The sequence below is a fragment of the Peromyscus californicus genome, unplaced genomic scaffold, assembly GCF_007827085.1.
Source record: "Peromyscus californicus insignis strain IS unplaced genomic scaffold, ASM782708v3 Scaffold_9__1_contigs__length_137607984, whole genome shotgun sequence".
In the NCBI taxonomy this organism is placed as follows: Eukaryota; Metazoa; Chordata; class Mammalia; order Rodentia; family Cricetidae; genus Peromyscus; species Peromyscus californicus.
Window position 1 is genome coordinate 82164548 of NW_026294617.1, and position 15127 is coordinate 82179674.

At 37.5% G+C, this 15127-nt stretch overlaps 1 protein-coding gene across 3 annotated transcripts in view; it reads right to left on the reverse strand.

Annotated features, from left to right (window-relative positions):
• Nucleotides 1-15127, reverse strand: part of Magi3 (membrane associated guanylate kinase, WW and PDZ domain containing 3) — a 224258-nt gene that overhangs the window by 94911 nt on the left and 114220 nt on the right. The gene's annotated exons all lie outside the window — the stretch shown is intronic.

Sequence of the window (15127 nt, forward strand, 5' to 3'; positions counted from 1 at the left end):
AGTACTTTTTAAAATACAAATTATTCAGAGTACTATAAAGTTCAGTCTAAGAAGACTACACAAAGACACAACTGATTTAATACACTATATCTGACAAAGATCAGAAAATTTAGGCCACTTAATACTAAAGCAGTACAATAAATATAGGATGAAATACACTTTAATAAGTAATCATGAAATTTAAACCTATAAAAACCCTAAAGTTTAGCGCTATCAAGAATTAATTTCTTAAAAAGATTTTATTTTTAAACTTTGAGGTGTGTGTGTGTGCCTGCATGTGTGCGTGTACGTGTGCGTGTGCGTGCGCGCGCGTGTGGGTGCAGGTGCCCACAGAGTTCAAAGGAGGGGGTTGGATCCTCTGGAGCTGGCGTTCCAGGTGGCTGTGAGCTGCCTGATGTGGGTGCTGGGAACCAAACCTTATTGCTCTTAATCACTGAGCCATCTCTCCAGCACCATTTAAAACCCCAATACTGTTACTTAACTGAAAGAAGGAAAGATAAATTCACCAGGAACAGACTTCATCACAGCTTACAACTTTATCAAAGCATAGATGACAAAGATTGTATATATTTTTGGCAGACACATTTTAGGATGGAAAAAGATGATGTTTCACTATATCTCCCTGGCTGGATATGTAGAGCAGGCTAGCCTCAAACATATCTCTTTTTACAATATCCAAAATGTGAAAAAGATCCACAAAAATGATAATGATGATTATGATGAAGATGATAAAAATAATAGGTTGAGAAAAATAATGGCTATGGAAACACCCTATATAGTGATTGTACTGTATTTTCTCTATCATTTAAAATCCATCTTTCTAAAAGAATATAGCATTTTTGTTTTAGATTCTAGAGGATACAAAAGTTATAAAATATAGCTTCCTCTTTTAGTATAATAATTATTTTTATTATTAAAAATTTTATTTCTTATATGATGATGAACTGCATTGTTAAGATTCTTTCAATCAGGTGGGCAGTGGTGTCGCATGCCTTTAATCCATCCCAGCATTCATGAGGCAGAGGCAGACAGATCTCCAGGCCAGCTTGGTCTACAGAGTGTGTTCCAGGAGAGTCAGGGCTGTTACACAGAGAAACCCTGTCTCAAAAAATCAAAATAAATAAATAAACAAACAAATAAAAGGATTTTTTTTCAATAAACAGCTTTTTGTTTTATAGTAAGTAGAAAGTTGCTAGGAAGTTAAGTAGTTAAAATTATAACTTAGAATTACCTATGAAATATGGGAGAATCCATGGCCACAATAATTGCACTTCTTTCCATTAAGGTGGAGCTTCTCCCTTCAGTCTAAATTTTTTTAAAACTTACTTTTTTAATTTAATGGTGAACATGCTGTGCAAATTTAGGAGTTTATATTTCCATCTCCCATCCTCCTGGAATGTTCCCATTACCATCGAGACTCTTGAATAATTAGAACTCCAGCTAACAAACAGTAAGAGGCCCCTAGACATAAAGGCAGAGCTATCCCAGCTTCTCCAGTCCCAGCTAATCTGTCAATGACTTGGCCACAGGAGTGATGCCAGCTAAACCCATGCAACTCATGAAGTCATGGCAAATAACACATGATGGCCATTTTAAGTCACTTTGTTATGTAGCAAAGGCTAACAGGATATGCAAATACATTTTATTACAAAATATAATGGCTATATAAAATCCAATTCATTAAGCAAACCATATTGTAAATAATACCATAATAACAGCACAAACCCAAGGGGCAGGAAGAACTACCTTTTAGTCTGGATTTATTATTATTAATGGTATGATTTAGAACAAGCAGTTAGCCTCTCTGGGATTCATTATCTTTCTGCTAAGTGGTGCTGGACAAGATGGTGCTCATGGTACTTTCTACTAAAAGGCATGACTTTGGTGCTAATTCTCATCACAAATTACTAACTGTCAACTCTGACTTCCTCCCATAAATGTATAAAAAACTATCTTTTTTCTCCTACCTCTTTGCCTTTAATGGTTCAAAATCTGTCCTTAGTTTCTGATACTCTCTCTCTACATAGTTTATGTGTACAAGTTACTTAGTACATTTCTCCTTTTTACAAAGAGGTTCCACTTCCTCCCCTCATTTTCTCTTCAGCACACTGTAATCATATCTTTGCCCCAATCACTCAATAAGACAATTTCCTATGTTCAAAGCTAATCTCTACTTCGTTTAACTCAATGAAGAGTATGATGTGATAGATCACTCTCATTTTTTGTTTTAGTCTGAGGTCCACAGAAAAGTACACAAAATATGCTTTTAACAATTTAAATTGATGCAAATCAATTCAGATGAAAATAAAAATATTTCTAGCTTACTGTGGTGCACATAACTTAGATCTCAGCATTTGGGCAGCAAAGGCATGCAGATCTCTGTGAGATCAAGGCCAGCCAGGTCTACATAGCAAGTCCCATGCCAGCCAGGGTTACATTGTGAGACCCTGTCTGAAAAACCAAACCAAACCAACAAAAAACATTTCTAAAACAGACTTTTTGTGTGCTTCAATAAGCCTTTCATCCTTTCCATTCCCAAAGTAACTACCATCTAGATACTTGTGAGGTTGACTTCCTTTCTACTTCTCTCTCAAAAGCAACTAAATAATGTATTTCTTTTTTTTTTTTTTTTTTTTTTTTTTTTGGTTTTTCGAGACAGGGTTTCTCTGTGTAGCTTTGCGCCTTTTCCTGGAACTCACTTGGTAGCCCAGGCTGGCCTCGAACTCACAGAGATCCGCCTGGCTCTGCCTCCCGAGTCCTGGGATTAAAGGCGTGCGCCACCACCGCCCGGCATGTATTTCTAAGAAACTGTGCTTTGCCTGGTTTATAACTTCATTTGATTGGAATTATCCATTATCAATTCTCCTGTGTGTCCACACAGGACACTTGTTATTGGGTTTTGAAACCTTTGCCAGTAAACTGAGTATTTCAAGGCACCTCATCACATATTTAATGTAGAACTGCATTAGGAGATTAGACATTTTTTATATGCTGATTGGCTACTATAATTTGCAGATGGCTTATCTCCATCTCAACTCAAGTTAAGCCTTGGCCCCCAATGTAACAGTGTTGAGAGGTGGATGGGATCATTAAACATCAATCATACTCAGCTATGAATCCTGAGAGATACAACAATGACTAGTTTGGCAAGACAGGCTCACTGGTGTAATAATGGCATAGACAAAATAAGATTAATCAACTACTTCCGGATTATATTTAAGACTTGCTCCACAAAAGGAAACCCATACTTGGTACCATTATCACACCAAGGACAGGCTAGACAAGTCCCAAGTTCTAGGTGAGAACCTACAACTGAATGTTTCACTGAATGGATAAAGTACTAAACTGAATACTTAAACCCTTAGATCAATGCATCTGTCAACGTTCATCTGAGAAGCTTCCATTTGTAAAAGATGGTGATAAACACAGAGACCCATATCAAGTCAAGATATGGAAACTAAGTGACTGCAGAATGCTTAGCCCTAAAAGGAACATATATACCATGCCTCTACTCCCAAGGCTCAAGGATCATTGCCAAAGGGGCAGAAAACAGTGCAAAAGCCAAAGACAGTAGATGAGCACAAAGACATAGTGTCTTCTGGGCATAACAGGACAACTGTACATGCAAACTGATAATGGTCCCAACAGTATACACGAACTCTGGGCATGCCCAGGTTAGACTAAATCCAAAATGAAGATGGGAGCTGGGCATGAAAGTCCACCTCTAGCGTGGAGCTATTGGTAACTGCTAGCTTGTGGGAGAGGGAGAGAGTTTTCTCTTAGGGTGTAACCCCTGGGAAGTGGACTGTGCTCCAGTGGAAGACCACACATCCAAGAGTTTTGGAGCAACACATATTGTGTCTTGATGGAAGAGGGGAAAAAAGACACAAAATTGGGTAAATAGAGAGAAGATAAGGGTAAATCTGTTTAAGAGGTAAGGGAGGGGTAAATATGATCCAAACATGTTGTACAAAACTTTCAAAGAGGAAAAACGTAATTTAGGTCAAGTGAGATGGCTCAGCAGGTAAAAGTATTAGCCACTCAAGCCGGCTGACTTGAGTCTGATCCCCAAATTCCAACGTAGCAGGAGAGAACCCCCTCCCAAAAGTTGTTCTCTACATGCACACTTAGAGTGCATGCACCCTCATTTCCAATACAATAACAACAACAACAAAATTGTTGTAGGATATCTTTCTGTACGCTGTGAATATATGTTATTCCCATTGGTTAATAAATAAGCTGCTTTGGCCTATGGCAAGGCAGCTTAAAGGCAGGCGGGAAAGGAGAGAGACAGGAAAGAGAAAGGCAGAGTCTGGAGAGAGATGCCAGCCGGCCACCCAAGGAACAACATGCCAGCAGACCGGTAAGCCACAGAACATGTGGCTTTTAATAGAACTAAAAGAAATTTCTAATTAATAGAAATGGGTTAATTTAAGATATAAGAGCTAGAGGCCTGTCATAGAGCATACAGTTTGTCACAGATTGTGTGCATGGCCTGAGAATGTATGCTGCTACTGTTGTGTAGGAGCTCTGTATACAAACGTTAGGTCCATTTAGTTTATTGGGTTGTTAAAGTTCTAAAGGCTAAGCATGGTGGTGCACGCCTTTAATCCCAGCACTTGGGAGACAGGGGCAGGCAAACTCTCTGAGTTTGAGGCCAGCCTGGTCTACATAAGAGAGTTCCAGGACAGCCAGGGCTACACTGAGAGACCCTTTCTCAAAAAAAAAAAAAAAAAAAAAATTTTTTTTGGTGGTAAATTCTCTTTTACTTATGAGTAGAAAGCCTGTGTAAAGAGATACTAATATCTGATGATCTGTTTACCACTGATGGGCACTGGGGCTATTTTACAATTTTGGCTGTACAACTATAGGAGCCAAGAACTTATAAGTCTTCAAATAGATGTATTTAAATTTATTTTGGGTTAATGTCTAAGAGTGGAAGTGCTGGATCATGTGGTAAATGTATATTTAATTTTATATGAAAATATCAAATTATTTGCCTAAGAAGATGAACCATTCTATAGTCCTACAAGCATATAAGAACCACAATTGATTTATATTAGTGTTTACATTTGGAACTTCTACTTTGGAGTTTACTGGTGAAACTTCCTAAAAAATAAGATCAGTTGATGAGAAAAATGAGATAAATTACATTCCAATTCTATGAGAATTAAATCTTAACAATTTGATGTAGAGCTTATTTCCACTGAGAGTAGAAGCAGACAATACTGAAAGCCAGTGCCCACTGTTCGGGCTGCTATTTCCAGGCAAAAGGACAGAAGCATGTGTGAGAGCAACATTTAAAATCTATACAGTAATTCTCACTGGCAGCTATTCCTACAAGTGTGTTTGTGAGGCCCTGTCTGCTAATGGTAGGTCTTTCTTACAAAAGCAACATCAAAATGATATGTATAACTATACTTCATACAAATCCAATGGGTGACATTTCAAGAAATAACAGGTTTTGGAAACTAAGTCCTTAAATTGGCAGTTTCAACACGGGACTCCATGTAATACTATCAACCTTGCTGGGAGATCTGAAGGTTATTTATTTGAATACCACGCAGTAATATCCCCCAGCATTTTCCACTATGAGTATTTGCTTCTCAGTTCAATCCTTCATTGATATTGTAGCAGAAGAAATACAAAGAGAAGCAGTAAATAATGTGGAACACCACTATATGATATAAAAAACTGATAATTTGAAGTAAAAGCACTAGCAATTCAAGGTAAAACCAAACTCAAAAGAGACAAAATGTTTTCATCATTAAAAAATTCTATGATACAACCTGTAATCTAATGTCCAATGTGAAGACTTTTTTTGGACATTCTTTTAACTAATTGAGATTGTCACTATAAAATCAAAGAAATTTTTTCTATATCTGGAATATTTGTCACTTAAGATCAAAGATCATTGTACTAGCCAGTTTTGTTTGTTAACTTGATACAAGCTAGAGTCATCAGAGAGGAAGGAGCCTCAGTTGAGGAATGCCTCCACGAAATCTAACAGTAAGGCATTTTCTCAATTAGTGATTGACAGGGGAGGGCCCAGCCCATGGTGGGTAGTGCCATCCCTCAGCTGGTAATCCTAGGTTCTTTAAGAAAGCAGGCTGAGCAAGCCAGGGGAAGTAAGTCAGTAAGCAGCATCCCTCCATGGCCTCTGCATCAGTTCCTGTCTCCCGGTTCCTGTCCTGTTTGAGTTCCTGTCCTGACTTCCTTCAGTGTACAACAGCAATGTGGAAATATAAGACAAATAAGCCCTTTCCTCCCCAACTTGCTTTTCGGTCATGGTGTTTCGCCGAAGCAATAGAAACTCTAACTAAGATAATCATCAAATAATATAATGGATACTTACTATGTCTTACACTTTCATTTTGGGAGTGAAAAATTCACAGTTTATGTCATTATCTTCACAAATTTTACAAAGTGTTTCCTTGAACTTGCTGTCATCCTCTTGCTTTAGCTTCCCACGTGCTGGGATTGCAGGCATGAGCCACCACATGTGGCTTTCAATTATTTACTTGGCACTTATATTGTACTAACGTTTTAAAACAGATTTTCTATATTAAGTATCGATATTGGGTAGAGACCATTTGAAAGTTATAAAAACTTTCTTAGTTCATTATAATAAAATATTAGACCAAAGCATACTACTTTCTCTCTGTAGCACAGGATTCCCTCTGCAACACTCCAGCTCATATCACAATGGAGCTCTTTGTAGCTATTATTACTGTTACACCAACCAAGTGCAGCAGCCATTTGGGCTCCCAAGGTACTAGATTCATTTGGCATTTTGTCATAGTCAACCACAGGTATACCATGATTAAACTGCAGTGCCCTGGTCTGTCATGAGCTACATGTCACCTACTTACCTACTGCAAAGAACTCAGCACTGGTTCTAGACCAAAAATACAACCAAAAGCCCTCTCAAGATTCCTTCTTGGAGAGTCTGTCTCCTGGGACTATTATCAGTACCAATTCTTTGTCAGTCATGATCCAGAAAGGAGAAAGAAATCACATGTAATTTGAAAAGGGAAGATTTAAAGAAATATTAACAGTATTTAAAAAGAATTAACTGAGATTTAAAAAGAATTCTGAAAGTAGAGCTAAAAGCTTAACTCTGAAAAATACTGACTGTCCTACACCTGAGGAAGAATTCCCAGTGGTGAACAGACTGCAATAGAGGAACACTCCTAAAATCTCTATTTCAGATCTCGTTCAAGCAGGTGTGGTAACAGCTCACTGAGTACAGAATCTTGGTGGCTTGCTTTGGAGACAGTATTGGCTCAGTGGGTCAAGGCTGACAGGCAGAGAACTAACTGTCTGAGGTACTGAAGTGATTCACCAGCAAGCTGCCCATGCAATGGTGGTAGGTAGAGTGTGTTTTGAGGTTAATAGAAAACCAACTAGAACACTGGCTGGACTGGTCAGAAACCTCTTGGAGGTGCTACTGTATCAATCTAGGAGGGTGGCTGAGTCCACAGGAACCGCCACAACACAACAATCAGTGGGTATACTGGGTGAATGCAGGAGCTACTGTGAGGGGGCTGCTGTTTATGCTGAGAAGGCCCTCACCGGCATCACTGAAATTCCACTGAGACGCTGACTACTAGGGTACTGCTGCACTTAACTGGGTATCTTTTTTTGCAAGACAAAAGCAAAAGGACAAAAACCAAGGTTGAAACCCAGGAAAGAAACCTCTATTTTTCGAGACTCCTTCCTGTGCCCTCTAGTGGCAAAGCTGAGCCCTGGACAGGAGGGTAGGAGAGTAATTTCCCAGTACCACAGGCAGGCAAGAAATAATAGACTTGGCACAAAGAGGCAATGAGCAATAACTAGTTTTCTGAGAAAGTCTAACATTAATGGAATTAAATTTTAGTATAAGAAGTTCTAAATACATTAAGATACCATTTTTTCTCCTGTATTTGTCATAACATTAATTTTCAAGTTACACACTAACCTTGCATTTCTGGAACAAGCCCTAATTAGTTATAACACATCCTTTTACATACTGTCATATATTGATTTACTGAAATATTACTAAATGTTTTGGATCAAAGTTCATGAAAATTTGGAGTCTACTATTGTTTTTAATGTTTGTTTTTGTTCAATTATAATAATGTTCAAATAACAGAATGAGTTTGGAAATGCTCCCTTTCATTTTTATTAATGGATTCATTTTATATTATGAGTGCTTTACCTGCAGTATGTCTATGCACTACGTTCATGCCTACTGCCCACACGGGTCAGAAGAGGCCACTGGATTACAAGGCACTAGAGTTACGGGCAGTTGTGAGCTGTCACGTTGATACTGGGACTCAAGCCTGGATCCTCTGAAAGAACAGCACCAAACACTATTCAAGCCCCTCCTTCCATTTTTTCAGAAAATGTTGTATAGAATTATTTTTTCTTTTCCTAATTTTTTGGGGGGATTTACCCACTATCTGCGTCTGAGGTTTGAAGTCACAAACAAAAATTATTTATTTAAAAAAAGTGTTGGATTATCTGTATCTTTTAGAATGGGCATTAGTAGTTTTATCTCCTGAAGAATTTGTTCAATTCGTGTAAGTTGCAAGGTTTATCTCAGTATAAAATTGCTCAGAATGAAGCTGGGCATGGTGGTGCACACCTTTAATTCCAGCACTTGGGAGGCTGGTTTCTGTGAGTTCAAGGCCAGCCTGGGCTACAAAGAGAGTTCAGAGACAGCCAGGGTTGTTACACAGAGGAACCCTGTCTTGGGGGAGGGGGGTTGCTCAGAATGTTCTTCAATGTTCACCTAAAATACAGAGGGTTCTTACTGACACCATGACTTCATCCTTATGCTGATTTCTCATTCTCTTTTTCTTGAGTAGTTTTGTTACAAGATCATTAATCATACTGATATAAAAAATAAAATAAAATTCGTGTTGAGTTTGTTTTTCTTTATTTTCTATTTCATTCATTTTTTTTGTTTTTACTCTATTCATTTTCTTCCTAGCTAATTTTGCTTTACCCTGCTCTTTTTCTTCCCATTCTTCAGACAAATGTTTGTGTCATCTGACAGCTTTGTAATTTACTAATAGACATATTTAGTATTACGTTTTCATCTAAATGGCGCTCTAACTAGCCTAAAATTTTGATTCAATGTAGATAAGTTTCTGCTATGTTTTTTAAAAAATTTCTCTGGTGATTTTTTTTAATGTACAGGTTATTTATATTATTAAATTTCTAAATATCTGGAGATTTTCTAGATTCTACTCTGTTAATAATTTCTAATTTAATTCCCATTGTAGTCAGGTAACATATTTTACATGATATAAACATCCTTACAGTCATTGAGTCTCTTTTTTACAGCATTCCATATCCACTAGGAAAGAATGCGCACTTTACTGTGTTGGGAAGCACATTCTAATAAATAGCAACTACTCATGATAATGGAGTACTGTTCTTATTTTCTATTTATTTTGATTTTTTAATTTTAATTTAAAAATTACTAAAAGAGGATATGAAATCCTAAACTATAATTGTTATTATTTCACTTCTACTTGCAGAATTTCCTTTACTATTTCTTACAATAATTCTGTTGCTGAAAAATTCTTCCACTTTTTTGTCTGAAAAAAATAATCAACTTTTAAAAGATATTTCTGTTATACAGAGAAATATATATTGGCATTTTTCTTTTTAGTGTATTAAAGATTTCAATTATTAGGTGCTATTCCAGTTGATATATCTGTAGCAATCCTTTGCTCCCTTGAATGCAAAGTATCTTCCTCTCTGTCTCAATTTACATTTTCTCTTGGTTTCCGGTTTTGAGCAATTAGATTATGATAGGCCTTGGTATGATTCTATTAAGTTTCTTCTGCTTGGAGTCTGTGGGCTTCTTAAATTTGCAAGTTTAGTTTTTACAAAATTTAGCAAGAATTCAGCTAATTTTTAAAGTGTTTTTCCTGCTTTCTTCATCATGGCTTGTTACACGGTTCTATGGCTAAATATGAATACGGCATGGTTCTATCTCCGTTTCAGTGTCCACCATACATTACTTCTATCTTGTCCAACCTGTTTGTGACAAAGGCAAGCTGACTGGCAGTTAGCCAATGATGGCAGAACTCTGACTCCTTTCCGCTTCTTTCTTCTCTAGGTTTGGTTTAATTAGTTTATATTGCTGTGTTCACACTCATTGATCTTTACTTCTGCATTCTGGAATCTGTTTTCACATCTGTCCAGTGAGTTTTATTTTAAGTTTTACTTCTTTTTGCTGTTACATTTTCTCTTCACTGTGTTCATTTAATGGTTTAATTCTTGAACATATTTTAAAAACTCTAAAAATCCTTGTGTGGTAATATTGTAACATGTATCATTTCTGTATTTTTTTCTGTCAGCTCATTTTTATTGTGGAAAGTCATCTAGATCGTATTTTCCTATTGTTTTCATGTCTAGTGATTTTATTAGATGTTAGACACACATATTTTAATATCTGATGCCTCTATTTGGTTGTCACATAAAAAACAATCTCCCTCTTTCTGGCAGATGAGTTACTGCATATTCACTTGATCCTTTGAGGGCTTGCTTAATTTAACTTTGTTCAAGTAGGGTCTCTCTGCTCAGGCTGGGTAGAATTCAAATGTCTCTAAGTCCTGAGGAAGCACTGGGAATGGCTAACCCTACAGTGTGCAGAGAGTTCTCCCGACACTGTAGACGTCCTGAATCTAAATGTCTTTCTCTTTGCTCAAGGCCTGCCATTTTTGCCCTGTTCCCCTTGATGCTGTGGTGCAGAAAATGCTTTTAGACAGAAAGCTGAGTAAATGATACCACAGGACTCCTCACTGCACAACCTCTTCATCTTGTAGGAACCATGACCCTGCTGGACTGTAGTCAAACATCTCCCACAGGAGTGCCTGTCCGCTCGCGAGCCACTCACCCTCCCACACTTCTCTCTTCTAGTGAGCTCAGACTTCGGTCAGTGAACTCCTCTTCTTTGTGGCTTCTATGTAATTCTGGAATGTCTGTATAGTGTTTTCAACATTAAATGCCTTCTGACACAACTCGATACTTTAGACTCACTTACATTTTTATTGTCTCTGACCTGTTCTCAGAATTTTCTCCACACACATAGGGAGTCTCTCAGTCAGAACGGTATTTGGATATCAGAAGTGACCACTCAGCTTGCTAAATGCTACTAATGTGCCATTGTTTCTAGGTTCAGAAAGGAATTTTTAGACATTTCAATTTGTGAGTAAGCTAAGAAGTCCTATTAAGCTCTGAAAGGCTGCAACTACTTAGACTCTATGAACCAAAACTATTTAGATTATAGCTTCTTTCTAGGACAAAATATCACACTGAGGAGAAATGCAAACCTGAGATGATAAAGCAACAACTAAAAGGGCAGAGGACAGTACGGAGACAGTCTTAGGAGGCACGTCTTTATTTTCTATAATGTATTTCAACAAGGGAAAAGGGAGCTCTAAAGCTATGAAACTTAGAAACATCATCCTGGAAAAAAAAATCTGTGACAGAACCAGAAAAAATAATTAACTGCATAGCCTTATTCATTTATTTATTTATTTGTTTGTTTGTTTTTGATTTTTCGAGACAGCGTTTCTCTGTGTAGTTTTGGTGCCTTTCCTGGATCTTGCTCTGTAGAGCAGGCTGGACTTGAACTCACAGAGATCCACCTGGTTCTGCCTCCCGAGTGCTGGGATTAAAGGTGTGTACCACCAACGCCGCCCAGCTAGCCTCTTTTATAACAGGTGTCCCTTAACTGCATTCAGTCCTTCCTTGTCCCCTAATATTTAGCCTTTCTTGTTTTCTTGTGGTTTTGGTGGTGGGCGAGTGCATAAAAATATATTCAATAGTGAGAGTGTAAATACAGTATGAAGCTACACAGCTTCCATTGACATGGCTATTCAAACTGTATAGAAGTTCACTCAGATGTACTGACTTTGGGTCTGATTAATTTTGGTAAATTATTTATTTGCAAGTTTTTTTTATAATAAAGGTATTTTTAAATTAGAATAAGAAAAGATAGTATTAGATAGTATTAGATGGCGAGGAAAAATGGAATGTAAGCACAAGGACACATGAGTCCTGACAGAGGATGTAAAATCAATTGTTTTTCTAGTTTCAGTTCTGTTGTGTTTTGTCCTGTTTGTGGAGGATCATTGGAAAGGCCCTAATTCAGAGTGAAAGTGTAAAACCCTAAGCAATGCTACATAGTTATAAGATGGCCATCCTAACTGTATACAAGTTATTGAAACGTCTCAAGTTGGGACTGGGCAAGTGTTTGAGTGGCTACCTTAATCTAGCTATGTGATTTTTTTTTTTATTTATGAGTTTGTTTCAATCAAATGAGGTTATGAACTAAAACGCTATCCAGAGATGTTCAACAGACACAACACTAAGTACTTAAGAAGGACTGAAAATCAGATTGCTATCAAACCTTTTAAAGCAAGGCTTTATGCCAGGAGACAATTAGATAACTGCTTGCTACACTTAACACAGTTAAGGAAAAAAAAATAAGATCCAAAATTTAATATCTATCCAAATGAACGTCAAAGTATAAAAGCCACAAACTGCTAAGAACTTTTCTTGGGAAACCTAGCATAGAACTAGCTTTGGACAATCACAATTACTGCAAAAATAAAATAACAATAAGGGGATTGGTGGTGAGATTACATATGTAGCTACTCAAAGAATATGAGTAAATGATGACTATAAAGGGGAGAGTACAATTGTTTTGAAAAATATAAGCACAACTCAAGTATCAAAAAGCAGGGTAAATGAGCTGGTGATGTAGCTTTGTTGGTAGAATGCTTCCCTAGTATGTACCAGCCCTGAGTTTAATTTCTAGCATTACATTAAAAAAAAAAAATAAAGGTGTACTAATAACACACCTTTAACCTCAGCACTCAGAAGATGGAGGGAGGAGGAGTGGAAGTTCAAAATTACCTTGGCAGTGTGGTGAGCTCAAGGTTGGGGGGGCAGGGGAATCAGAGTAAGAATGAAGAAAACAAGCAAAACAGAGTAAGTCTTCTGACCTATTGAAAAAACAGATATACTACTAACACGGGACAAAAACACAACAAGGGGGGGGGGAGAATATCACAGAACAATATAAAGCTGATCAGTAGGATAAACAGACAAATCTTTCTAAACAGAAACACCAAATCAACTGGAAAGCAAACGGCTTCTATAGAAAGCACCTGATAGAACAGACAGTGAGGCTAGATAATAACCGTTCAGTAGTTTCACACTGGCTACTGAGTAAATTCACAATGATCTGCAAAACAAATTCAGAAACTTTAAGAATAAAAAGATTGGCAATGACACATCATGGAAACACAAATTAGATAGAGTGGCTATTCTGAACCCGGGCAAAGGAGATTTATAAAAACAAAGTATGGATAAGCAGTTACTTAAAAACAAACACTTTGAATCAGGTTAAGGATTCTGAACTTTATCCTACAGTCTGGAAGACTTAGGCTGACAAACAGTCAAGGGTCTGGTGTGGACTTCGAATACAGACGAGACTTAAAATTACCCCAAAAGACAGGCTCGGTTGAAGGAGAAGCAAGTGATCTTACACTGGGAAGGAGGCAGCTACTGCCTGAGTGCCATTTGAATTTCAGGGAAATTCAAATAGCAACTAAATGAAGTGGCTCTCTAAGAGTAGAAAAAAGAAAAAAAAAGGCAACCAAGAACTCCAGAATGAAAGCTACTATCTACAAAAATCTACAAATATACTGAAGGGGAAACTGTGGTGGTCTGAATGAGAATGAAACCCATAGGTTCATATATTTGAATGCTTGGTCACCAGTTGGTGGAACTTTTGGGAAGAATTAGGAGATGTGTTACAGGGTTTAGGATTTGAAGTTTCAAAAGCGCAGGCCATTCAGACAGCTCACTCACTCTTTCTCTACCTCCCTCCATCTCTCTCATTTATGGATAAGACATAAGCTCTCAGCTAATGCTCCAGTGCCATGCTTGCCTGCCAGCTGCCATGCTCTCTCTATGTACTAACATAGACTAACTCTCTGAAATGGTAAGCAAGCCCCCAGTTAAAAGTTTTCTTGCATAAGCTACCCTGGTCATGATGTCTCTTCACAGCAATAGAAATGTAACTAAGACAAAACAAAACCAAAAAAAAAGATGCTTTTACATGCCTTTTATTTACTATTTTTTTATTCTTCCCCAGACCCATACTTTACTGAAGCCAAAACTTAGCATGTATGACTTCTCATTATACATTAAAAACAAAAAGTACCGGAACATCAATATCCAGACTCTGTATTAAGACCAATAGGTAGATAAAAATTCAAAATAAATTACACACAGAAGGCAATGTATGCTTCCTTCCTTCACTGGGGAATGAGTAGATTTTATAGTTAGTAATGTTTTAATAAAATACTTGTTTTTAGTGTACAAGGCATTAGCTTTCAAAATTTTTTTTTAGGAATAAAATCTAGTTAAGAACTGGTAAACAGGAATTGTAGCAAAGACTCAGCAGCTAAGAGCACTGGCTGCCCTCCCAGGGAACCAGGGTTTGATCCCCAGCACAGACATGACATCCCTAAGAAATCTGATGCCTTCTTCTGGCCTTAGAGGGTACTGGGTGAATGTGGTGCACAGACATATATGCAGGCAAAATAATAAAAAAAAATTTAAACTTTTTTTTAAAAGAGCAAGCAAGTACATATTTTTAAATTGTGGTCATCACTTTGGTAGAAGTAACAATATGGAATCTTCAACATTTTTCTACTTAAAATGACCATATACAGTCTTCAGAAGAATTTTCTCCTCATTCAACTTTTGTTTCATTCTTTGTCTCCACATTAGTCTTCACAATTTCATTTTTTTATATTGTGTGTGTGTGTGTGTGTGTGTGTGTGTGTGTGTGTGTGTGTGTGTGTATGTGTGTGTGTAGGTACATGCCATGTGTGGAGGTCAGACAACAACTTGTAGGAGTTGGTTCTCTTCTTCTACCAGGTAGGTTTGTGATGGGGGAATATCTTTCTATACGCTGCAAATATGTATTGCTCTGATTGGTTGATAAATGAAGTCATTTGGCCTATGGCAAGTTAGCTTAGAGGCAGGTGGGAAATTCAAAGAAAGAGACAGGAAGAAGGCAGAGAGAGATGCCAGCGAGCCGCCC